At 46.2% G+C, this 27,788-nt stretch overlaps 1 protein-coding gene and 1 long non-coding RNA gene across 4 annotated transcripts in view; one reads left to right on the top strand and one right to left on the bottom strand.

The window, feature by feature from the left end:
• The window catches only part of LOC135920958 (beta-1,3-galactosyltransferase 5-like), a 246,569-nt gene that overhangs the window by 49,150 nt on the left and 169,631 nt on the right, over window positions 1-27,788 (bottom strand). The gene's annotated exons all lie outside the window — the stretch shown is intronic.
• Window positions 24,965-27,329, top strand: LOC135920949 (uncharacterized). The gene is made up of 2 exons (XR_010570369.2): window positions 24,965-25,279; window positions 25,341-27,329. It is a non-coding gene; the product is annotated as an uncharacterized lncRNA (long non-coding RNA).

A 27,788-nucleotide genomic window follows, 5' to 3' on the forward strand; every position in this document is an offset into this window, starting at 1 on the left:
GCACACGCACACACACACACACACACACATCGGGTGTCCCAAGTAGCAAATGCCACGTACCTTTACAGAACTAAAGTAATGTTTGCCGTCGTTTGGAGGTACTCAGATAATTTCTCATTCTGCCTCATTACATAAGTAGTCTGAAATAATTAAGCAGCTGCTGAAATATTAAAAGTAGACAAAAAGTGTCAATGAGAACATTTTAGAGCAGTATGAGAAACATCCGATACAGCTTTCTGCTGCTCAATACGTGCAACATAAACGTCTAAAAGTGTTTTTTTCCAAGCGAGAGAGAAGCCCGCGAACTACAAGCAGACTGTCTCGAGCGGACAGTCGCGCGGTAATTTTTCATGTACTCGCGGGCTTCTCTCATGCATGAAAAAAAAAAAAACACTCTTATGCAGCACGTATTCAGTAACAAAAAGCTGTACCGGGATTTTGTTGTTACTCTGCGATTTTCTCATTGACACCTTTCATTTAGTTATATTTGAAAAGTTGGCTAATTAATTCAAACTAATTATGTAATTAGGCGGAATGCAAAGAATACTCCAAGAATCTACAAGAGACGGCAAACAACATAACCTTGGTTCTGTCCAGCTACATGGCATTTGCATATTTTTAAGGTTTGGCTCAAATTACGAGGGGCAACCTTTATGCAAACATAGCACGCACAAAAACGAAAGTACACGGACCCACTAACAAGCGCTCGCGCGTGCGTACGCACATAAGAAGCTCACACAGAGAAAAAAAATATAAAAGAACAGGAAAATTAGGAGCGAGCTCGCAAGCTGGAGGAGGACGTGTAATGGTGCTTGCAGCCATGTGGTATCGCGAAATCACAATGTCGATGTTCTCCATGCTTCAAAACTTTCGTTTAGTTTCTCCAAAACTAAACGAAAAAAAAGAGGGTGAAAAGGTTATACCTGACGAAAGAAAATAGAGTAGAGAGGTGCACCACAGTTTCTTTTCTTCACCCTTAATGTCAAGAAAGAACAAAGGGAATAAGAAGGGAGTGCCGCCATCAGGAAGTCACGCTTACACAATTTCTACGTCGACCTTTTATTTTTTTGTTACTTATACTGAATCACCCCTTTCATGCGTTTCTTTCTTTTTAAATTCCCTTCAGGGAACGTCTTGGACACGACGGCCAACAGGGCCGCGCAGTTAAGGAAGGAAGGGACCAAATATAGGGAAAGAAGGAAGGAATAAAAAAAAGGAAAGAGATGTGGGGAAGTGCTATAAAAAGAGGTCGACGTTGCAGAAAAAACCTAAAAAAATATAAAAGCGGGCAGACCCAATTCCTTGCCAGCTGATGGCAGGCTTCGATGAACTCTAGGCACGCCATCGCTGAACAGGGCTGCACCTTGTATAACCGAGGAACGGCCGTGCAGCGTCTAAAAGGCATAGGGAAGCGCAAAGGCCGGGAAGGCTGCGCAGAGAAACATAGTTCCTGGCTTGGACGGTGCTCGTATCGCCAGTATATAGGCTGTGCCTGCGCGAGCAACACTGGACGTTATGCGTACCGTGAAAATCTGTTGATCGTAAGCTCGTAAAAGTACGTTGCGATCGATAAACTTTCGAGCCCCGATTTCGAGGAAGCGGCTCCTGACTCACCGAGCGCGCACCGAAAGGGGCCGTGGAATCCATCGACCCCTCCCTCCCCCCTCCCCCTCACCCTCCGCCCCTTGACGTCACTCCACGAACCACATAAAACTAACAGAAGAAACGCGTCGAACATGACAAGCCCGTCTTCGACGAAAATAGTTCGACGAATTGAAAAATCGGCCAGCGCGTCTGAGAAACATAACCGTGGCTGGCCTGGTTTCGATCCAAAGCCAGCGAGAAAATGCGAGAGCTCTTTAATGAAACGGCAGAAAATTCTGCCCGTGTTTATTTAAGTGCCTACATGTCACTCTTCATAGAAGAGATCAGGAACAAAAAGAACTCAGGAGGAGGAGGGACGGGAAAAGGAAAGAGTAGAGTCGAGAAAATACATGATCGCAATATGTACCGCTAAAACGAAGCTGATGGTGTTGATGTAAATAAGCCAGAGCTTGTCGATTAAGCCACTATATATGCAGCGCGTTTACATCTGCCAGCCTCCATTTCTGGAACTCCAAAGTCAAAGTATCCCGATTTTCTTGTAGAACTGAATAGGAGTCACTGATCGCACGTCTGCGTGCAAACGACGTTTCAGAGCCCGTACAGGTTCGTTATTTTATCTCAATAGCAAATATACCGACGCCCGAGGGGCGTTTGCGCCTTCGGCGTTGTCGTCGCCGTGCTGTCACAGCGTGGACTTGCATGCGGGGTCCGAGTGCGGAGGTTGTAGGAGGCCTCTAGAGACGCGCGGTGCTGGAGTGCCTCGATGTTCTGCTCTCCCACCACTCCGCACAGAGTGGAGACAACCGCGACGACTACTACGGCGTTGGGCACGCTTGGGCACGGAGGAGGAGGAATGTAGGAGTCAACTCGGAGATAGCGAAGACTTTGAAGAAGACTCAGGTATAGCGAAGGAAATAGACCGGACGGAGCGAGTACCACTGACAAAGTCTTGGGTAGATTTTGGCCCGTACGAAAACAAACCGCTAAGAATCCCGAAAAGCGCGAAGTACTTTATAAGATGGCTTGCACTATCACGATGTTAGCCGCCGTACTGGAGGAACAACACGGGGACAAGTGTGCGTCCGTTGGCGTCTCGTGCGGTGGTACTGCCGGTTCTCGCGCCTGGTTCTACCACCGACGGCACTGCGTTTCCAGAGACTGAAGCAGGTTACCCGATGCAGTGAAAAATGATGCACTGACGTGTTTCTAGCCGCCATGGCGGAGAACCAACACGGTGAGAAACTGCGTCCGACAAGTCGCCATGTGTTAGCCATCCACACAGCTTCGCTGTCTCCGCGGTATACGCGTGAGTTGCCTATATAGGCCTTCATACATCTGCCAACTTCTGAAGGTTCTACCACTAGTATTAACACTCACTAGCTTTATACAAATTATCGATGGAGCGATCCGATGCATGCGTTAATATATGCAACGTCAGAACTCGGCCATGCATGAATCCTTTGTTTTGCGAGGTTAGCGTGGCGTCAGCTCTACTTTGTTCATCCCTATCGTCAGTCCAAAATGTCAGTAATCTCCTTTACAAAACCGACGACTCGGACTAAGAGTAATCGAAATAAAGGTTTTTTTTTTCCTCTCTCTCCTATACAGACAATTTTATCACCAATGCTCTGGTTGTCAACTAAAAACTAGTAATGTCTTTCTTTCTTACTTCCTTTTTTTCCTACCGCGCACACCGACGTGTACTTTTATCTTTCTTTCTCTCTTTTATTATTATTATGGTATTGCGCGCGAAGTTGAAGTGAATCTTCTTTGTTGTTCACAGCGAGTATGCCAATCGTCAGCTTCCGCTGCCCGCTGCAAAAGGCGGGGTCAAAACCTCGTCAAGCGCTTTTACTATCACTTCATGTTAATGTATTGATGGAAATAAAAAAAGTGTATTGCATTGCATTCCTTCCCTCCCCCCCGCCCCCCTCCCATGACGCTGCTGGTACTGTTAGCAGAGTCGTAGGCGACTATTTCGGGCTACGCGGGTATAGTATTTCACAAGGGCTGAGGATCGGGCGAGTCGGTATCGCATTCTGAAAATGGTACACAGCGCAACGTAGAAAGGAAGTCAGCGCTCTGTTCCTCTATCTGAGCGGCTCGGCTTGTTTCTTCCTTTATATGTTGCGCTGTACCAGGTTTAGAGAGCGTACAGTATAGTGTATACGAACCGCGTCGAAGGGTCAGACGCGCGGAGGCCATTTGGAGCTTCGACCGTACGTCACAACGGACGGTTCCCTCACCCTATACCGCCGCACTCGGCGCCGCTTCCTTTCTATTTCGCCTTCTCTCGAACCCCTTCGTCTGAACTCTTAAAAGTTTAGCTTGGCGCTTATATTGCCGAAGTGTTAGGCGGGAGAGCCGGAAGTGAGCGGCGTCCAACTTTGGGCTTTCTTTTTTTTTTGCCTTCTGCTGCCGGGTGCCGCGTCCGGTGAATCGCGCTTTCGAAAGTTGCGCAAGCTCTTACAGAAGAGATAAGGGTTGGGGAGCTGAGTCCTGAGAACGCAAAAAAAAAGAAAAACAAAGCAATAAAAGTAACGCATTTGGCGCGCAAGTACTTCGCCGAGCGTGAGCTGAAAGGCCATAAAGTAAAGAAACTGTGCGCGAACCACCGACGATGATTGCCAATGTACAGGCGAACACCCGAACGCTTCTATAAATGAATTCGCCTCGTTAAAGGAATGATGCGGAGGGAGGCAGGTATTTGTTGAGCTGCGAATGATTGGGTAGCGTTTGCTGCTTCGTTAAGTAATTGTAAGAGAACACAGTCGTTAACCAGCGTCTCTGAGGCGGTCATACATGTTGACGTCGCATGGATCTTGACGAGAGTTGTGTTCGATGTAATAAGTTCTGATGCCCAGAGACTTTGTGTGCCAAGATCATACAGTCATATGGCTTTTGCCCTAAAGTTTTCGCAATTATTATTAGAGAGACCTGTGGCGCTGCAATTGTTCAGGCGCCATGACGACATGACGTGTAGTACCTGGGATTGTCGAACATTCGTGCTTGTCGGTTTAGCCGTTCCGATAGATTGCCCTATCCAGCTACCCTGCCCTGGGGTAAAAGAGGGTGAGAAAGAGGGACGAGACGGGAGAGAAGGGGTCGGAGGGACGATGACGACAGAGGGAAGAAGGCCATATACGCAGCTGGAGAGTCAGCTCAAGCGTCCGAAATGCACACCCTTGGCTTCTTTTTTTTTGTTTTCTTTTCCGCTAAAAATTGCATGCGGTATGCGCCACTTTTCAGGGAACTCCGCGCTCCCGAAAACTTTCGGGCCATCTCGCGCGACACGTTGTTCAAGATTAAATTTTTTTTTTCGGGCGCCGGTCACATAACAACATTCAAGAGACGTCGGCGAACCTATACCGGACGCCGGAATTCCCGAGTGAATACTTAAGCAGCTGTGCATGGCGGCCAACCTGACGACGCCAGTCCAGGGTGGGATTGGCTACGGGACGCTACACTCGCTTCCGTAGTGCGCGCATGTCGCAAGCGCGAGTCAATTTATGCAGCAGTGGTCGCTCGGGAGAGCTCCCGCCTTTTCGCGAACGAGAACTCTCGCCAGCCGTGTTGACCGGTGAAGCTCGCCACCCATGCTGTACTACTCTTCAAGTTCACACCTCGCTTTGTATAATATATATATATATATATATATATATATATATATATATATATATATATATATATATATATATATATATATATATATATATATATATATATATATATATATATATTTCAGGTGACGACTCGCAAACGGTCACGACTACGATGCCATCCTACTGTGTGCGGCTCCCGCGAGAGCCTTGTCGTCTCCTTGCAACTCAGATATGCAAACCTTATTCCATCACCGCGACCTCTTGGCACCTTCTCATGCTCTCTGAATTTTCGGCACTCGGTTTTTTTTTTTGCCCTCGCCGTATTCGGATTTCCCTAAAAAAAAAAAAAAAGACTTCTCCGTAGCCCTTCCGTCTCTTGGTTGGAGGAGGCATCCCTAGTTACGGCAATGGTCACCGAGGCCTTTCTTCTCGGTGCTTTCTTTGCTGATGCTATAATACGTTAGACCACGTGAACAAAAATAAATAAATAAATAAATAAATAAATAAATAAATAAATAAATAAATAAATAAATAAATAAATAAATAAATAAATAAATACACGTTACACATGTCGCAGACACTACCACAAACCACAAGGCATGAATTAGAAGATAGGAAATAAACTCCATGAAACAAGCCTCCACAGCAATGATACGAACGACTGGATATATATATCTATATATATATATGCACCAATATACACGAAGAGTGAATGAGGCTATGAAACAAGAAAAACACAGAATACAAAGTAAATATTACTGTATAGGCGCAAATTCGTGCGTGATGTGATGGTTATGTGAGCCGTTTCAATAACAACGCCTAAAAGAAAAGACAAACATACAGCGCGCTTTTCAGGTCTCGTCTACGTTCGTTCCTCGCTTTAGGCTCTGCTATCGGATGACAAAACACGGGATTCGAAACAAAAGGAAGAGCAAATGTTTTTTGTGGGATACTGGAAGACATATAGTTGAACGAAAACTGAGCGTTCTATAAAGTATGCATCTTCGGGATAGGAGAGTGGATGATGATGATTACGCTATCACTACTTTAGTGCTGCATCATCAGCATCAACAACAACAACTACTACTACATCAGCCACTGCAAGTAACAATAATACTAAAATTTATTTTTGTGTTTGTTCTCTTGCACCGTTCCCTGCCAGCTTTAGTTTGGATACTGAAGGAACTAGCTTGAGCGACGACACCAAGGGGGCATTTTTTTTTTTTTTTGTGACCGCGGGCGAGATGCCGGGCGTCAGTGCTGCATGAGCCGTTAATGCAGGTGGCGAAGGAAATGAAAATAAAGAAAGAAGGATCAAATAAAAATAAAGCTCCCAAGAAAGAGCTCGACCGCGCGCCGGATGCGGCAGGTTCGCGGTGATTGGACGCAGTGTGTACACCACAACCAGAGGTTCACCGGGCTGGCGCTCCGGGGCACCGGAAGTCTGGTTGCACGGAAAGGCAAGGCAGGTCAGATATGCGCGTTGGATGCATTGATCCTCGGTTGCTGCATTTCTCTCTCTATCTCTCTCTCTCTGTATCAGTTGTTGGCCCTCTCGGCTTCCGCTTGCTGCCTCAATGTCTTGCCGCACTCGGCTTCGGGCGGTCAAACTTGTACGTAGTACATTCGCTCTTCCCTGCAGTGCTAGGTGTTTGTTGATGCCTACGGTCAACCGCCCGTGGGGGGTGGGGGGGGGGGGAGGGGGACCTCGGTGGCTGTGACGCCGAGTTTGCCGAGTGACTCCAGCCCGCGACCTCTTGGTCGCGTTCCTACTGGCGCGGAATGCAAAAGCACGCCCGCGCACCAGCCATTGGGTGGACGTTAACGAACTCCAGGTGGACATGATTAATCTGGAGGGGCTCTGGTGGCTCTCGCAATCAGACAGCTGTTTCGGCACGTCGACACCCCATAGTTTATTTAATTGGTCTTTCCGGTCTCGTCCTTGCTTTGCTGCGTCTTTTGTGTTGTTTTTTCGTTTTTTTCTTCTTATCTTTACGGGTTTCTATGAGAATTTTGTGTGCACGTAAAATTCTGCTCCCGGCCGGCGTTTATAAGTTCCCGCGTTAACTTTTCTCTTCGGAATACTCGATGTGATGTTGAGGCACGTTGCCCTTACCCTTATTACACCTTCATCCCTGATAAGCGAAGTGCCATAGGCTTACAAGTTGATAGCCACCCACGCAAAGAGAAAGATGGACTGAGCCGGTGGTGAAATGTAATGATTCCTTACACTCGATTCTAGTTCGTCCTTATCCTCCTCCACTGAGGACCAGCCTATCGTACTGATAACGTAGGCTGAGCACCGCTCGGACCACTGACAAACCTTAAAGAGAAAATATTTAGAATATAATCCCAGCCCTGGGCAGATAATCTATACAATGGGCTACTGCGGGAGTAGTGGCAGCAGAGCGTTCCGGATTATTTTGACCAGTGCGGTTCTCTAAAGTGCACCCAAAGCATAGTAATAAGAGTTTGCATTGTTTAACTGCGATAGCCATCATAAGGTCCCTCCCGGAGAACTTTCTCCGTTGTCATTATGTTCCGCATATATTTCAGTATACGTACGCCACATATCTATCTATGCCGCATGTGCAATGTAGATGCTATGATATTAAGCCGCCGAAGTTGCTCGAACGAGGCATCGCCTTCTTGTCTGAATCATTCCTCAGAATTTTTTTTGGGAAACGCAGCGCATAGACAAAAATGTAATGAGCAATTTAATTCCCAGCGCACGCGTGTTATCTTAAATCTTCTTAAATCTTAAATCTTAAATCTTAAGTCTGTATCGCAAAAGTGCGAGACGGCATTAGTACTCACTGTCTGAAAGCCACGTATTTCACTGTCGCCACTCATTACGGGCATTGCAATGACGCCTGTGCGATGCATTTACAGGCCTTATACACAGCCTGTCAAAAAGCTTTCGACGGAGCCAGAAATGTTATCCCACCCGCGTATAGCTACAACGCCGTCGGAGGAGTTGAAGCCCAACGCGACAACTTGCTATCACTGGCAGTGCTTCGCCACATGGGCCGAAACGGCCATCTTATTTAATGCGACGCGTCCTTTGCCTACTTCCTGACACCTCGTGGCAGTTAGCTAGGTTAGCTAGCTCGTTAGCCAGCTTAGTAGTAGTTTAGTAGTATAGGTCAGCTAGTTAGTCAGCTAGCTCGCCTCGCTGTTGTGGAAAGAATATGCGCGCGAGACCGGCAGTGGCATAGAACCTCGGCCATCGTGCACAGTGGGCTGGCGCAATAACCATTAGTTCAGTGTCTTTCTTTTTTTTTTCTTCTTCTCCTTGCTTGGTACTTATTGCGTCATGTATAATGCCATATGCGAGAAATATTGAAGCACTGGTCAACACATCACATATTGATGACCTAGAGAAGCCCTATATAATCAGAGCGTGCATACCATGAGCAACAGAAAAATCACAAGCAGTTACTAAATTAAAAAAAAGAACGTGGCAAAGACAGGCAACTTATCGCGAGGCGGTACCAGTCCCGTTGCGTTATGTCATGCATGTGCTTCAAGTGACCAATCTTTTGAACATACCGAAATTTCGACGAGACAATGGATTCAGCGTTTCGGTCCCGCATGCATGTGTTCCATAAGGTTCAATTAGGAAAAAACATATCAATTAGCACGTCTTCTTCTTGGCGTGCGATCAAATATCGGATGGTATGCCGATTCAAAAGGAAGTTTTCCTCAAGAGTCCTTTGAAGCACACCCCAAAACAACGGTGCGTCTTTATAACTTATGAAGCAATGATCTGTAGTTTCGGGTACATCATCGACGACCGCACGCCTGCTTTTCTCGTCCCAAAGGCAGCCAGCTGCCCGAAAGCACCGCACAATCTTTGTCCAACACGCTGAGGAAATTAGATGATTGTCCTCTGAGTGAACAGACAGTACTACAGCAGCGTCCCCACCGATCATCTATTCAGAAGGCAGTGAAGGCACTTTTGTGCTTTCCTCAGCTTTTGTGCTTTCTCTTTTGTGCTCTCTCTCCCTCACTTTTCCCTTCCCAAGAGTAGGGTAGCCAACCAGACTCTTGGTTGGTTAACATCCCTACCTTCCTTATATCCCTCTCTCTCGAAACGCCCGACGCATGCGCCCCATGCCACGCCTTCCTCTGCTTTGCTTGCGACAGCTCTCGCTATGAGGCTCCACGCTAGGCTGCACATCTCCGGGACCGGCCCACTTTCTCCAGTACTTTTCTGGTAGCAGTGTATACGCCATAGACGCAGAAACTTACCTGCGTTGTACAGACTGTATGATCCCTAAAGTTAATCGTGTTGTAGCATTTCTTCGACAGAGTGCAAATGCCATTGCAGTCTTAACATTCACCAGGTACCACAGGCATAGGTACGTACGGTTGCGTAGCACGTAGTCCTTGACAACGTCACATTCAGTGTTTCTCTCGCTTACGCTTGTGCAGTATACCTATGTAGAAACCAGCAATTTCCCTGTAATCTGCCTGCGTCGAACGGCGGGAGTAGAAATAGTGCCGTGTGCCGCCGTACGATCGTGCTTCAACGTAAAGAAGGGAATTGCGCTAAAAAAGACACGGACGAGTAAGGACATGGACGGTCCGTGTCTTTTTTATCGCAATTCCCTTCTTTAAGTATGTACGACCGACTCGCCCAACAACGTGTTCTCCTGAATTGTGCTTCAACGTGGTCGTGCTCGTGCTGGGCCCCGTCTCGCAACCCATGAACACGACTACTCGATTAACGAAAACCCGTTGGTCCGCCTGATATCGCACTGCGGAACCACAAGCCACGTCTGATGGCCGAGTACCCGCAAGAATGCTCCACAATACATCGATTACCACAGTGCGCGGGATCTGCACATTTTTTTTTACAATACTCCTCCATCGGAACAGGTCCACTGCGGTCGGGAATCGAACCATCTGCCCGTTGTTCATCAGCAGCACAACGATATATTCACTGGGCCGCTAGGCTGCGTAAGTCCTTCACTGAAGCCACCATATTGGATGTACTCATGCAGTATGCGCAACTGTGTCCAACCACGAAAACGGATCAAGCTAACCACATATTGGTTTGTCTACCACGGGGGCACTTTCAAGTACCCCCATATTTCCAAGTTATTCTTGAGTGTTTTTAGGAAAATTTCCTGGCGGGCTTGATTGTTAAAGTGCAAGAAAAAGAAAGACGTGGAGATCAATTGCACATGTAGGAATCTGTGCGAAGCTAAGCTTCAATAAAGCGGTTAATTAAATGCCTGTACAACAAACGACGATGCATACGAGTACAATTTAGTTCACTTTCGTTCTACGAAACGAGTAATCTCAAGGAGTGTACTAAGCTCATTCGATCCGCGTTAAACGGAACAGACATCGAGCTTCACTATCTTCCAAATTCTTTCTAAAAGATCTGTGATCGATCCGCAAACAGTGAAAACTGCGTCCGTACCTCACTTACGTCCATACTGAAATTTCGTGTGGTTTCTAGCAGCCATTCTTATTTCTGCACATGCAGCGACGTCACTTACGAAAAGATAGAATGCCAAGAAATTGAGTATTTTTTTTTAGTTTCGCTCAAATTTTGCTGGATGATTTATGAACCATTGTTCCTTTAGAATGGGTTTGGAGCTTGATTTTTGTTTAGATTAAGTGCTACAATGGCAAAAGATGTCACAGTTTGACTAAGTTCCGATTTCTTGGGTGTATTTTGTGTTGTCTTACAAAGTCGAGTTCGTTGCATTTTACCGTTAGACAGAATGCAAAGCTGTTGGGAAACAAAATACCAAACATAAAAAAATCGAAGGACTGACATCGATAGCAAGGTCTAGCGTTGCGCTTGAAGTTCTCAGAGGGTGCTTTACACTGTAAAAAATTTACACCCTTATAACTAAAAGAGTGTAAGGCGGTGTATAATTGACACCTTTAAATCCAAAGATTTACACCATTATTCCGTTTTAAGGGCATAAATTATTTTGCAATGTATCTACATGCGTGGTGCGACATGTTGGCACGACGCAGCACGCAATTAAACTCCCAGCTGCGTAGGAGAAACAGCGCCCAGCCAGCCAAGCAGGCGTCTCACAACGTTGTCGTGATAAGGAGCGCCGTCAGGGTGCACTGTACAGGCGTCGCTCTGCAATAGGTCGCGAAATGAGACCGACGGGAATGCACAGGTGTTAATCAGCGCCAATGTGAAGTATTAGACAATGTTAGCTTGACGCCGACTGCCAGTTCCGCTCAGAGCAGTGCATATACACACAGCAGTTACAAACACACACACACTATATATATATATATATATATATATATATATATATATATATATATATATATATATATATATATATATATATATATATATATATATATATATGTATATATATAAGCTGCCGATAGGTTTTCTTTTTCGCGCTTCGAGCGTCTGCGGACTCACCATCGCAATGAAAACATATTTAATTACATGTAGATAATTATGCGTATTTGTCAAGTAGAGTCTGACAGTGCTGCTAATGGATTGAGCGTGCTTTCCCAAGTGTGTATGTGGTATTCTATGTAGGTAATGTTGGTGGCTGTCGTGTTGCAGCAGGCGGGTTTATTATTCTGTGTACTCAAGTATGGCCTGTGTTGGGCTGCTGAGCACGAGGTCGCGGGATCGAATCCCGGCCACGGCGGCCGCATTTCGATGGGGGCGAAATGCGAAAACACCCGTGTGCCTAGATTTAGGTGCACGTTAAAGAACCCCAGGTGGTCAAAATTTCCGGAGTCCTCCACTACGGCGTGCCTCATAATCAGAAAGTGGTTTTGGCACGTAAAACCCCAAATATTAAAAAAAATATCAAGTATGACCTGTATTAACGTCTCATTGCACTTTCATAATTTAACTTTGATACATTTCAGACAAAAAGGATTTTGTTTCTGGCGGACTGGATTGTGAACGCTCCTTTGGAATTCGTACTGCTTTCATATAGAATAACTATTGATTAGAAACTCGCAAGCTTCCTAGAGCAATTATCACGGCTTTGTTCGGGTTAAGGAAGATGGTTCAAACACCCAATTCGGCTCCAATGCAGACAGTGCATCTGCTCAGCCAGCTTATACGACTAAGAATTACAAAATGGCGTGCGATACCAGTTTCTAGGCTTTGTGAAATGTTGTGCGAGACAGCTGTGCCTCCACGGACAGCTACTACACAAACATGGACAGCCGTGCTTTCACCTGATTTGCGCTCTCAAGTGAATGATTTTCATTGGCAATATCAGTGGGGCATTCTACCTACAAGAGACGGACTTGAACACTGGCATATGGTAGCGAATGATAAATGCGTGCCTTGAGCACAAACAGAGACCAACGTGCGTGTGGTAAAGGAGTGCGTTGTAGCACGCACCTTCTGGAAGCTAGTTGCCGGAATGTTTGGAATATCCATCGTGCGACCACCACACCGCCGAGATCGCTTTGCGAGTCTCGTCTACTACAGCGCTAGCTACGTCTTGTGGTGCTTTCGCAACGTTGCAGAACGATCTCGGCAGTCAAATAGAGCAATGTACCCCAGAATGCGCAAACTACGGGTGATAGCATGGGGTAATCTTGAAGAACAGTTGCTCAAACTCGGTGAAGCTGAGTTTCTTCGCCGCTGGTCTGCGGTACATAACCGTCTCCCGAGGCAAAGTCATTCTACAGCCAGAATAATGCTCAATTCGGTTTGCCTGGGCTGAGTATTTGCATTTGTATGTGCCCCGGGTGTCTTTCATAAATTCGAGGCTGACAATAATGTCTTTGCGTGGACGCTGTAATGATGTCTTGCTGTTGCTGTTGCTGTTGTTCTGCGTGGTGAAGCCAGTGTTAAGCAGACACGATTTATTATTTCATTTGCTAATCTGTTTTGTTTACATCGAGTATGATGTATTACATGTGCTATACCTTATATTGTACTTTACGTTCATATACCACAGTTGTAAGCGTGGCTACGTGTGAATAAGTTTCCTTGTCGACTATTACAGGAAGGAGACTGAAAGTGCAGCTCCGTAACGGCTAGTCATTGTGAGGACACCTCAACCGCATTGCGCGGGAGAGGCGGGAAAGGATTATTTACCAGTTGCCTTCACCCAAAACATTCACCGTACTACGCGACACCTGCGGCATATAGGATGTGCTACATCCGCTGACATGGTCGTGAGTGGTTCCATAGGCTAACACTTCCAGGGTTAGTTCTAGTAGTAAAAACGTAAGTACCCCGGAAAGTGGAGGCGAAAACAGAGCTGCAGTGGCTCATTTGGAAAGCCCATAGCACGCGTTATGCAATGACGTGGGTTCGCATCCCACCTGCGGCCAGTTGTTTTTGAGCCACCTCTCCTTTCCAGGTATTGATCATTTTTCAAAATTTAGTTAACTACAAATAACTTCCTCCATGCTGTCCTTCGTGTCACTGTTGGCTGACTTCTGATGATCTGAATATATATATATATATATATATATATATATATATATATATATATATATATATATATATGCAGTTGAAGAAACTAAGGAGCACACTTATGAAAATAGCATTTTTAATGGTTTAGCATTTCGGCCGTGGCACGACCTTCGTCAGAACGATCAGGTTTATTCTGACGAAGGCCGTGCCACGGCCGAAACGTTAAACCATTAAAAATTCTATTTTCGTAAGTGTGCTCCTTAGTTTCTTCAACTACCTATGCTCCGGACCTACAGAACTTCGCCTTGTATTATATATATATATATATATATATATATATATATATATATATATATATATGCTGCGATGGTATCGAGGTCACATAAACGGCCAGAAATTGACATACAAGGTCAAAATGCCGGAAAGAGCCCAAAAAAGAAAAGAAGCTAGCGTTCTCGAAAAAGGTGGATTCTAGGTTGCGAACTTTCAAGAAACACTAGCCGCAAGCTGTAAATCAGGTAGAACGCACTATCTTCTTTCACTGAACTGTGTTTGCGGATTGCGTCCTGAGAGCGCGTTGGCCGCCTCCTGGGAAGTGATACGGTGCAGGTGTAATTAGGAATCGGGCTGGAGGAACCACGACTCGGGTATTCTGCGCCCAAAAAGGGCTGTAGCCGAAACCGCGCATCTGCGATATCATGGAGGCGAGAACCCGAGTAGTGAAAACTGGTGCTAGAGTCGTGTCACTACCCTAAAGAAAACCGCAGTCTACGAGTCGGCTATTGGAGTGGGCACTGATCACCGGAAGCGCGTGTTTTGGCATTTCTTTATCCATTTCTTTTGGCTCGCTGGCGTAAGCGCCACCTAAAACCGGAACCGAGGAGGGCGCTAGTTGAACACTTCGCATTTATTCATGCATATCAGCAGCTTTGCCACAGCCTCTGTAGGTACCAATATGGCTGATTAAAAGTGAAAAGGGTTAAAATTCCCGAGTTCCCCCCCCCTCCCCCATTTTTTAATGAACCGACCGAATCTCTAAAAATTCCAAGTGTACATGTTACTTTTGATGAGACACACCCTGAATGTATTGTCAGAGCTATTTGTTCAGCGGTTTATTAGTTTACGATCCCTACCAGCCATTCCATCCCTTCCCTCATTTCTACGCAGCTGTGGCTGCACTCTGCAGAGCCTCGCATTTGCGCGCGCTCGGCTCCACGTGCTCCCCCCCTCCCTCCTCCCAGGAGGGCCTCCCGAATTTCCCTAAGGGGCGTCGAGGCGGCACGTGCTCGGTCGGCGCGTACGCAGGGGCGTATAACGACCTCCAGCCAGCCAGCGCGCGCTGCAATCCCCCCACTTCGGCGCCGCCGCCCGGCGTTTTCCGGCGCTCCGGGCACGCGTGGGCACGCGCGTGCCCGGAGTTGTACTGCCGCGAGAGGCGGCCGCAACTTCCTGCGGGATTACCGACGCCTCCTCCGCGGCCGACGTTGTCGTCATTACGAGACACTAACCCCCCTCCCGCGCTCGCGCGCGCGTTCCTTCCATCTCCCGACCACCGCTACCCCTGCCACCCGGTTCCTATTGGGATGGAAGTGCAACCGCGTCGCCCACCGGGATGGTGGCTAAGGCACAGTGGCATTCATTCTTGCTGCTCATTAGGAGCCGCTATCTATCTATCTATCTATCTATCTATCTATCTATCTATCTATCTATCTATCTATCTATCTATCTATCTATCTATCTATCTATCTATCTATCTATCTATCTATCTATCTATCTATCTATCTATCTATCTATCTATCTATCTATCTATCTATCTATCTATCTATCTATCTATCTATCTATCTATCTATCTATCTATCTATCTATCTATCTATCTATCTATCTATCTATCTATCTATCTATCTATCTATCTATCTATCTATCTATCTATCTATCTATCTATCTATCTATCTATCTATCTATCTATCTATCTATCTATCTATCTATCTATCTATCTATCTATCTATCCATCCATCCATCCATCTATCTATCTATCTATCTATCTATCTATCTATGTGTCTGTCTGTCTGTCTGTCTGTCTGTCTGTCTGTCTGTATATCTATCTGTCTGTCTGTCGCAGACTGCCCTTTTTTATTTGGTCCTCGAATCGAATAGGAAATTATATTCGATTCGCTATTCGAAATTGCTGAATATACACAGACCCCCACGCGACCACGAATAGAATGTCAGAATGAGCGAACTCCATTTATTTATTTATTTGTTTGTTTTCAATACTGCCAGTGTCATTCGTCGCCATAACCCTGTCATTTGGACAACGATGAATACAGCAATTTGATTGGACAGTGCTCACGGAATGAAACGCGCGAATTCAGAGCCAAATAATGCGCGTTACTTTCGTTTCCACCGGCTGCAGTTCGTGTCACACCGGCGTAATTTCGGCGCGTGCACTTAGATCGGAGACCGGGTCACCACTGGTGACCAGATTCCTAGCGACATTACATGGTACTCTCGAGTGGTATGCACATATGCAGGGTTATACTAAATGCTCCCGGTCGCGCTTCATACCATAAGCACTGTAGATACATATAACAATAACCTGCTCTACACTCCTAAGGTATAAATGAAGAATACCAAGTATCGGCATATTCAGCATACTTTTGGTTCATATTATATTACTACTTAGTAACACTTGACGTACCTAGGCGCAAGAGCCATACACGTACCGCAACAAGCACTGACACTTCTTATTACATTTTATTACAGAGTGCAGCAGCGTTACAAACAATTAACCAAGTACATAACCAGACAGTATAAATCTTGCTATAGAAGACATTACGCGGCAATTGGGATGAATACCGATGATAAACTGCTTTTCCAAACAGTTGTTACTTCTCGCAATAAGGTGAGGAAATCAGGTTTCCATATTGCAATGGTTATCGAGGCATCCAGGCTGTTCCATTCGCGAAAAAAAAAGAAGACTCGCCATTCCGGCCCTTCGAAGGTGGGTGTCCAGCGAAGCTGTTGAAAATTGCCATTAAAACTGCTGAGGGAGTACGCAATGTTTATTCCTTAAGAGTAATTAGTAGTAATGGTAGTAGTGCGAGTAAAGGTAATTTTGACAGCACGCCACCGCCCAAAGCGGTGCTGCAACAATATTGCAATCAGTTTCTAGGGTGGTTCTTTTACATACGAAAGGCTAGTGACGTCACTCCCCGCATCGCAAGCTGTGGTTGGCTCCGCAGCTTGTGCAAAAGTTATCTTTACCGGGAAACGTATGCGAGGAGCGCTACGTGCTTCGCACTGTTATCAGGAGCGCCTTATCAATTGTGTGGTTCGGATGATTGTTTTGTGCATGTTCTTCGTTGATGCGTATGCTGCTCTGTATGTTGTATGCGTGATTCCAAAGAATGTACGCACTGTTTGCTTCACTTTGCTGACTGTTTGAAGCCTCTGCCTTACGGGGGCACGAGCCACGGCTCCTGGCCTTGCCCCGCCGCCGGGATGGGACGACATTTTTTGCTGACGGACACGAAAAATGACCACCAACTAGAAGCTAACAGCTTCGCTGCAAAACATGGAGGAGCAGCAGATTTTCCAAAGCTGCCGTTCTTACAGTAGGACGAGCAAAATGAGAACAAGGTGAAAGAAGGAGCCAACGTTTCGACAAGTGGACTTGGCTTCATCAAGACATTGAAGAAGACAAGTACACTTGTCGAAACGTTAAGAAGACAAGTCCACTTGTCGAAACGTCCACCATCCACCTTGTTCTCGTTTTGCTCACGACATTTTTGCTGACGGACGCGGGCAAACACACACACACAAAAAAGAAGCCGACCAACTAGAATCTAACCGCTTCGCTGTAAAAGATGGGCGAGCAACAAATTTCCCGAAATTGCCGTTTTTACGGCGTAGTATAAGCAACGAGTTAGGACCTGTGCAGAGAGTCAGTCACCGCTCGAGCCCACCCTACGCGTCCCAGCATAGCTGGAGCCGACGGTCTAAGCGGGCGCTTGTGAGTGGCACGGGAGTGGGTACTAGTTAGTCGACAGGCACGGGCAGGGTTACGTATCGATCGACGCGCGTATTGGAGCGGAGCATGCGCGCTGGACAAGACAACAACGTCGCGCCGGCTGGCCCGCTACGACGTGCGCGTGACGCCCGGGCAGAGTACGCAGGTGGTAAGTGTGCGCTGAGGAGCGAGCAAACGAACGTGGTGGCTGCGGGCGCCAAATCCGGTGGCTCCGCAAGCCGTTTCACTTGCAGTGAGGGAAGGCGAAGGAGCAAATGATGCGAACAAAGGGAATGGGAAGAGGGAGGAAGGGCCGTTTCGCCTGCAGCGAGGGAAGGCGAAGGAACAAATGCAGTGAACAAAGGGAATGGGAAGAGGGAGGCAGGGCCGTTTCGCCTGCAGTGAGGGAAGGCGAAGGAACAAATGCAGCGAACAAAGGGAATGGGAAGAGGGAGGCAGGGCCGTTTCGCCTGCAGTGAGGGAAGGCGAAGGAACAAATGATGCGAACAAAGGGAATGGGAAGAGGGAGGAGGGGCCGTTTCGCCTGCAGTGAGGGAAGGCGAAGGAACAAATGCAGCGAACAAAGGGAATGGGAAGATGGAGGCAGGGCCGTTTCGCCTGCAGTGAGGGAACGCGAAGGAACAAATGATGCGAACAAAGGGAATGGGAAGAGGGAGGAAGGGCCGTTTCGCCTGCAGTGAGGGAAGGCGAAGGAACAAATGCAGTGAACAAAGGGAATGGGAAGAGGGAGGCAGGGCCGTTTCGCCTGCAGTGAGGGAAGGCGAAGGAACAAATGCAGCGAACAAAGGGAATGGGAAGAGGGAGGCAGGGCCGTTTCGCCTGCAGTGAGGGAAGGCGAAGGAACAAATGCAGTGAACAAAGGGAATGGGAAGAGGGAGGCAGGGCCGTTTCGCCTGCAGTGAGGGAAGGCGAAGGAACAAATGATGCGAACAAAGGGAATGGGAAGAGGGAGGAAGGGCCGTTTCGCCTGCAGTGAGGGAAGGCGAAGGAACAAATGCAGCGAACAAAGGGAATGGGAAGATGGAGGCAGGGCCGTTTCGCCTGCAGTGAGGGAACGCGAAGGAACAAATGATGCGAACAAAGGGAATGGGAAGAGGGAGGAAGGGCCGTTTCGCCTGCAGTGAGGGAAGGCGAAGGAACAAATGCAGCGAACAAAGGGAATGGGAAGAGGGAGGCAGGGCCGTTTCGCCTGCAGTGAGGGAAGGCGAAGGAACAAATGCAGCGAACAAAGGGAATGGGAAGAGGGAGGCAGGGCCGTTTCGCCTGCAGTGAGGGAAGGCGAAGGAACAAATGCAGTGAACAAAGGGAATGGGAAGAGGGAGGCAGGGCCGTTTCGCCTGCAGTGAGGGAAGGCGAAGGAACAAATGCAGCGAACAAAGGGAATGGGAAGAGGGAGGCAGGGCCGTTTCGCCTGCAGTGAGGGAAGGCGAAGGAACAAATGATGCGAACAAAGGGAATGGGAAGAGGGAGGAAGGGCCGTTTCGCCTGCAGTGAGGGAAGGCGAAGGAACAAATGCAGCGAACAAAGGGAATGGGAAGAGGGAGGCAGGGCCGTTTCGCCTGCAGTGAGGGAAGGCGAAGGAACAAATGCAGTGAACAAAGGGAACGGGAAGAGGGTCAAAGGGCCGTTTCGCCTGCACTGAGGGAAAGCGAACGAACAAATGCAGGGAACAAAGGGAATGGGAAGAGGGAGGAAGGGCCGTTTCGCCTGCAGTGAGGGAAAGCGAAGGAACAAATGCAGCGAACAAAGGGAATGGGAAGAGGGAGGAAGGGCCGTTTCGCCTGCAGTGAAGGAAAGCGAACGAACAAATGCAGAGAACAAAGGGAATGGGAAGGGGGGGCTGGAATGAGGGGATGCTGGCGTCTTATCAGGCCTTTGATTCCCGTTTTTGTCGGCAATCCTGACGAGTGTACATTTTGATTCGTTTTAATAAAGGATATGTATCCATTTTTAAACAAACTTTTTTTACGCAACACAAGCAGGGACAAAGAAAAGGAGCAACACAAGGACGAGCACTTGAAACCAGTTGCTCTAGACCTTGTGTTGCTCCTTGTCTTTGTCCCTTTGTTTGTTTTGTGCAAAAAAAAAGTTTGTTTCAAAATGAATCTGTTCCAACTAGGCCGACTCGCAGTTGTGTTTCAGGACATACATATATCTTGTTAAGGCTATGTATACAGGGTGTTTCAGCTAATTTTAGCCGGAGTTTAACAATATGCCAACGCACTCCATGATGACGCGACCAAATGCATGTTGCTCACTTCTGTATGTAGTGTGTCGCGCTATGTTTTTCTTTGTGATTTGCTTAATTAGATAATTAGTCGAGTAATTAAGCAACTTCTGAAGCAACAAAGTTAGGCAACATATTCCAGTTAGAATGCCGTAGAGCGCTTTGCAGAACGTCCGACTAGACAGCCTCTAACTTTATATCTATCAAGTACTATTAGTGTTTTCCACCTCACTGCGGATACCCGCGAAAAAAAAAAACACCACGTGACATGCCCGCTTGCGCGTCGTGATTGCACTGCTCCCAAGCGTTCCACGCGCAAATGCCCAGGGCGTTTAGCCGTGTGGGTTGCCGCTGCCTCTGCTTATCGCCAGCGCCTTCGTCACTGCTGCGCCACTGCGTCACTGCGCCACAGCCAGCGCCTTCGTCACTGCCCTGTCGCCTTTTAAGCGGCAACAAGCCCTGCCAGATGCTGTGTTCGTTTGTACGCGGACGGTTTGGGAACGCTGCAATCACGGCGCGCAAGCGGGTATACCACGTGGTATACAGATAGATAGATAGATAGATAGATAGATAGATAGATAGATAGATAGATAGATAGATAGATAGATAGATAGATAGATAGATAGATAGATAGATAGATAGATAGATAGATAGATAGATAGATAGATAGATAGATAGATATTGGCTTAAAATTATTCCTGAAGTAGGCTAAGCTTGGTAATCTCAGCAAAAGTAGCGGATACTGGAGTTTGTTGCCTCGCTAGTTGTCTCTGGTCTGCACTCGTTTCCCGCGCACAACCGCGTGCTCGCAGGGCTTCACTAAGGGTTTAAATTACATCGCCGCCGGCCCACTCCACTCGCGCTGAGGTGACGCCATTCAGCGACCACGTCGCGCACCATTCAGTGGTGAGCAAACTGTCAGTTTGTCTGTCTGACCATCTCTGTCTCTTCTGTTGAACCACGCATCTGTCAAACTATCTACCTATCCGTCCTAACCATCTCTGCCCAGCTACATATTTGTTCAGTCCGTTCATATATCTGTCAGTAAATCCATCTTAACTATTTGCCTGACCCTCTATGCATCTGTCCGCCTATCTACCTGTCTACGTATTTATTATTATGTCCACCTATCCAGCTGTCTATGTATTTATCGATCTGTCCACCTGTCCTCCTGTCTGTGTAGTTACCGATATGTCCGCCAATCAGTCTAGCCGTCCGTCCGTCCATACGTCTGCCTGTCTGTCTACAATCTAGACATGTCTGTTGTGGTCCCTTAACGTATATCACGCGTTGCGCATCCTCAGGTTAATGAGAGAGAGAGAGAGAGAGAGAGAGAGAGAGAGAGAGAGAGAGAGAGAGAGAGAGCTTAGTTTCGGTCAACGAACGTGCCTCGAACCTTATTGTCCAGATTGCCGCAACCTTCGTGGCTGTGATTGCATCGCGCAGTCGTCCATCACTTCTACTTGATGAACGAGATGGTGGGCTGTGTGCCCACCGGTACTCGGGAAGCGAAGTGGAAGCGCCGTTCCTCGCAAGCACCTGGCAAGCATGATTGGAATGGAACCAGTAATTACTTCGGCGGAACTGTGGGAAAACTGCAGAGCATGCGCTGTTCGAGTGAGATAGGGATTAAATCTTAGGTCACTGTTATAGCCCATAACTTTGGTTTCGGACGAATGTCCCAAGCTTTCATTTTAAGTACTTTGGCAGGCCCAGACTCATCGATATCTCCAGCCCGAAAAGCGTGTCCTCAGTTGCACAGTGATTTAATGCTGACTTATTTATTTATTCTATTTCAACATAAAGCAACCTCGGAGCGCTATCACTGCAGAGAGAGGTGCACCTCCACCACTTTATAATACCGAGACTGACCAAGTTGTCCGGCGCTGTTTATTCCCCAAAAAGGCAACGCCCAAGCTCACGCGCGAAGAAGTCGAAGAAGAGGGAAGATGATGATGGCTATGTACAAATGAAAACGACGAAGTGCGTTAATAGCGCTTACAATACATATATGTTCATGTCCTTCGACGTATCATCAACTGTTGCACATAGGACATCTGTAGCACGCCTATGGGCTACGCATAAGCAAAAGGAAACATATTGTGGGAGTCAACGTCAGCCATTTGCAGACTGCTTAAGAGGAAGCTTTAGCTCGGGTGCTCCTATCTAAATACATGTAAAAGGAGAATTCGTTTTTCTCGGCAACCACTGCACTAAATTTGACTGGGTTTGCTGCATTTAAAAGAAAAACTTAATATCTAGTGACTGTTGGTTTCGAATTTTTGAGTTAGGCCGTCAATATTTTACAAAAAATTGACGAAAATTGCAAATTTTCAGAAAACGAAACTATCAAGTTTACAACTCTGTAACTCAACAAGAAAAAATGATATCGCAATTTTGTGAATTGTATCTGATAGCACATCTAAAGCGGACAAAATTGATATGTTACACATGAGCATCAAAAAATGTAATATTATGTAATTACAACTTTTGCAGAACCCTCGTAAACAATGTAACAAATTCACGTAAGATGTAAAATGACATATAATGTTTGTCCGCTTTGAATGATCTAATGGATGCCGTTTACAGAATCGCGATATCTGTTCTTGATGCAGAGCTATTAGTTTGTAAACTTCATGCTTCTATTTTTTTCAAACTTCTGAATATTTGAAAATCTGTCTAACAAAATTCAAGCCCTAAATCAAAATTCTGCTTCCAACAGTCACTAGAATTTATCTTACTCTCTCAAATGCAACAAATTTCATCAAAATCGGTCCAGGGGTTATCTCAGAAAAACGTTTTTGCGTTTTTACATGTATTTGAATAGGCCGCGTCGGAGTTGGGCCCGAGCTAAAGCTTCCTCTTAAGTATATTCCAAAACAAAATTTATTGTTTCATTTAAATGTCGATATTACAGACGTTCATTTATTTTTCGAATTCTTACGTTCAACCAACTCGTCATTCTCAAACCGAAGTGCCCCCATTCCCGAACGCACGCACATACAACAAACTAGCTTACAACTGCTTGCGCCTTGCTCCTTCTCCCGTCGTGGGTGAGCGAAATGATTTGACGTGCAAGTAGGAAAGCAATAAAACAAGATAACGGTCTTCATTAGGGAAAAATGCTGCTGTCACAGTAAATGAATTTAAATCTAAGGAATCGCTGAAGTTTGTTTTTCTTTTTTGTTGTTTTTCCAGACTCTCATACGCACGTGGTTGCGGCGCTCATGAGACCAACCGCGCGCCCTGACAAACTTTTCGTACGTTCTTGTTACGAGAGAGAGAGAGAGAGAGAGAGAGAGAGCCACACGTGCGCGGGGAGGTTGAAGCGGAGATTTAAAGTATAGGGAACAAAAGTCCTTGCGCACCTCCTTACAGGCGCTGATGCGGAAGTTGACGTCAAGACGTCCGCTTCCTGCTTGTTCCCCCGTTTCCCAAGGAAGCAAAGCGGAAGTGCGCAAAATGAAGGAAACCGGAACTCACAGACTCCCTGCCACCGTGCTGGAAGACTTTGTTCAGGGTCGATCTCAGAAGACGGAGGTGTACGCGGTGTGAACAACCCGAACTTTTCTCGGAAAGCAAATGGTGTGCGACTATGTCTTTTGCCAAAAAAAAAAAATGAAATTTACAGAAAGGTGACGTGTGAGCTCCGGCAAAATTTATCGAAAATGACAAGCTGTTTTATGAAAGAGGGAACTTGCATAAATGCGTAGCCATGGTTACATAATGACCAGTCCTCCTATTGAAAGAGTTGCGGCGTCATTATTCAGAGAACCTAAAAAAAAAAACTGAGTGAACAGAAATCAACCCCCAAAGCCAACAAGTCCTTTTGTATGGGGGAGAAACACGACAGGTTAACCATTGCATGGTCTACCAGACATTTGTTAGAATTTCTTGGTTTATTCGAAGAGAAAAAGGTACCGATAATAAGGGCGCACGGCTAAGTTTACTCGTTGAAGTTATCATTTATGACATGTCTATAAGTACAATGTCTAACATTCAATTAAATGCAATTTTCGTTCACATGCAAGGAAGGAGCAGCCATTAAAAGCTACTACTTCTCTACTGCAATATTGACCAGTGTACATCGCCTATACTTTTTTTTCCCCGGTGACGGTCTTTCACCAGCTAACCATTGTTACAAGGTTATCGCGCGACGCAACACTTGCCTATACATGTGCCTGAACTTCCCTGAATGTTGACGACCTAGCACGTGCTGTGTTTTTGTGATCTTTCTGACATCGAACGCGACTTTCTTCGTAGTGTGTTAAGCCTATTATACCGCAGGTCACTTTCAGAGACAAATGTTCTCGTAACATGTCCCCATGCTTCGCAGGCTTACAAAGCGACGTGGGCATTGCTACGTTTCATGAAATCGACTGGCCTCAATGATCGACTGCAGGTGTGAAGTGATGGATAAGAGCGCTTGTTCACTCTGAAAGTACCTTCTTCCCTCCCCCACATTTCTTTCTTTTCATCCCTTGAACTCGTCCACCCCAGTGTAGGGTAGCAAACAAAACGTGCGTCCATTCGCCCTCCCTACCTCCTTTCCTTCGTTCTTTTCCTCCTCCTCCTGAACGTTGAAGCCGGATTCTATAGCGAAAAAAACCTTTTGTAATCAAATTGTATGCTTGAAGCAAAGAGCAGTGCACATTCTCCAACAAATATCAGCACCAGTGATTACGCTGGTATGTACCACGCACAAATGGCCGACGCTCTTCACCTGAAAATCAGATTTCGACGACGGACGACCTGGGGCCGTATTCTGTAACGGTTCCTTTGGGAACCGGTTCCTTTTGGCTGTTACGTCTGGATTACGTAACTCGGAGAAAGAGTGGAACGGGGCGGCGTGAGGGGAACCAATCAACGAGCGGCGGTCTGCTGGAAGAACACGTCATCATTTTTGTTTGTACTTGGGGGACTGTATAGCAATTAAAGGATGTTGCTGGTTTGATAAAAAAACATTGGTTTCTACAGAACACTTGCAAATATATTTTCAGTAATAAATGTGAGCTTGCGGCGCAGACCGCTACTGGGAGTTGTAAGTTTATTTCTGTTGTTTTCTTATTTAGTCGCTAGGTGGTGTGCCATACGCTATGCAAACAAGTTGCCTCGCTTTGTTTACGTTTCGGACTTGCCAGTTTGCGCGCCGCGGATCCAAAACGATGTCCTCGCAGAAGGTTAGGCTGCTGGGTCCTCATGTTTCAGCGAGGCAACGCGATATACTCGTGTCATTTGTTGAAGAGCACCCCTACCTTGCGAAGGCGTCGTGTGTGCTGGGTCAACAGCTGACGGCGGCGCGCAAGGAGGAGCTCTCGCAGCAAGTGATTGCCTTGCTGCCCGGCAGTGAAAACTGCAGCCCAATGGCGCGGCGTGTGGAAGAAAGACGTGTATAACGTCCGCCGTGATGCAGCCAGGTAAGCACACTCGTTGACGGAGCTTTTGCGCACCATATTCTAACAAACGTGTTAATCACAGAGGAACCGGAGGAGGCAGCCTGCCCGGACCGCGAGGGCGGGCGAGCGCCATCGGAGTCTGCCCGCCGTTCTTTGAGCCCGACGAAGAGGTGAACATCAGGCGCATGGGTTTCAATAGGTCAACGCCAAGTCGACGTGCTGTCGCGATTCGCTCAGTCACCGCCGTTATGGCTGATGTGTGGTCGCGCGCTAGTGTTGCCGCTCAGAAGATGGCCCGAGCTTGAGCGGAAATCGTCAAGCTATTTACTATCGCTTGCGTCAAGTAAGGTCGACATTTTTGTTTAATACCTTTCATCAGTATTTCAGTCTACTCATTCAAACATTAGGGGGGTTAATAGAGTTGATTTTCCGGTCGGAGCCGGCGAAATGTCTGAGGTTGTATTTAGTGTGACGAGCATCGAGTGATTATTACAGAGTTTGAAACGAACAAAAGTGTGTGGTCCGGATGATATCCCTACATCATTCCTTATAAATTGCTCGGGCATCTTTGTACTTCTGTCGCTTATTTCAAAATTTCTTAAATAACAGCGTTGTTCCTGGTGATTGGAAACTAGCGCGAGTGGTGCCAATTCATAAGAGTGGACAGAGGAACAGAGTTGAGAATTACGGACCAGTATCCTTAACTAGCATTTTATGTATGTAAGGTTATGGCACATGTGTATACCTGCATCATGTCTCATCTTGATAACAATAACCTTCTTCATCCTAGTCAGCATGGGTTTCGGCAGGGTTTTTCGTGTACGACACAATTGGTTGCATTCACTCATGAGCTAGTCTCACCAGTCGACAAGAAACAAATTGTTGATTGTATATTTCTGTATTTCAAAAAAGCTTTTGACGTCGTTACGCATAGTCTACTGATCGCTAAACTTTGACTTTACAAATTGGTTGAGAAGGTTATCGCATGTATTGCCGAGTATCTTCGCTCAAGACAGATGTCTGTGGCTCTCAACGGATGTTCCTCTGAATACGTACCTGTGACTTCTGGGGTTCCCCAGAAGTCACATTCATGGCACCACTTCAGGCATTACATCATCATTTACAGCATGGTTTCCAAAAAGGATTTTCTTGCGAAACCTAACTACTAGAATTCACGTCAGACTTACGCTTTCATATGAACAGTAATAAACAAATTGACTGCATCTTTTTGGATTTCTCGAAAGCATTCGATCGTGTAGCCCATAGTCACCCGATATCAAAGCTCTCAGCAATTAAACTCGACTCACTAACCCTATCATGGATTCGCAATTTTCTTACTAATCGCGAACAGTTCACTGTTGTTGCTAACTTTTCCTCTGGCCTCTTTGACGTCACCTCTGGTGTACCTCAAGGCAGTTTACTTGGGCCTCTTCTCTTTTTAATTTACATTAACGACTTGCCGAACAATATATCATCTTCTGTACGATTATTATTTCACAGATTTGTTCACACAGTTGGCCTAACCTTATCAAACCTGAAAGAAGCATCCTCGACGTCACAACGACTGAACAATCAGTTCAGCTACACCCGAATTTATGGCAACACACAACGCTTTTAATTTTTCAACTTTGCCCCGTGCGGTCCGTTTATGGAACGCACTACCAGATACCATTGCATGCCAATCTAAACACACTGCATTTCGCAATCTGCTAAGCAATCAATATGCCGTTTCAATCGTCTAAACACGTCATGTCTTTTGTAATTTACTTGAATTTTTTTCTACAAGTTAAAGAATTTCAGCGCTCCCAATTTTTTTACAATACTTACTACTGTATAACATGTAAAAACGTTTACAATGTTATTATGTTGTTGTTTACCATTTATTGTTATTGCTCTACATATTGTATTTGCTAATGTATTAATTTTCCATGTTCTGTGTGCACTCCTTTCATTATGCTGATGTTTATTTCTTTCCCGATTCAATACTACTATGTTACCGTATTTCCCCCTTACACTATGCCTTCTCGAAGGCCTGTAAGGTACACGTAAATAAATAAATCAATATTTAGAATGTTTGCAGATGACTGTATATAAGGTCATCAACAGCGAATCTGACCAACAAGCACTACAATATGATTTGGATTTGATTGCCACATGGTGTGAAAAATGGAAAATGTCACTGAATGAGCAAAAGAGTGTCCACGTCACCTTTACCGGGAAGCGCTCATATGACAGCAATCGTAACACTATAAATAATGCTACTCTTGAACAAGTGTCAGAATATAAATACTTAGGTGTATTTTTTTCTGCTGATCTAAGGTGGAACAGACACGTTACTCATGTTAGGAACAATGCTGTCGGAGCATTAGGTTTCTTGAAACGTATCTTTAGTAGCTTGCCACAGAAACTTAGGGAGCAACTGTATTTCACACATGTGCGCAGTACACTAGAGTATGCGTGTGTTTGCTGGGATCTATATACTACAGAACTTGTAGATAAACGAGAAAAAGTGCAGAACAGGGCAGTTCGG

The sequence above is a fragment of the Dermacentor albipictus genome, chromosome 6 (genome assembly GCF_038994185.2).
Source record: "Dermacentor albipictus isolate Rhodes 1998 colony chromosome 6, USDA_Dalb.pri_finalv2, whole genome shotgun sequence".
Classification (NCBI taxonomy): domain Eukaryota; kingdom Metazoa; phylum Arthropoda; class Arachnida; order Ixodida; family Ixodidae; genus Dermacentor; species Dermacentor albipictus.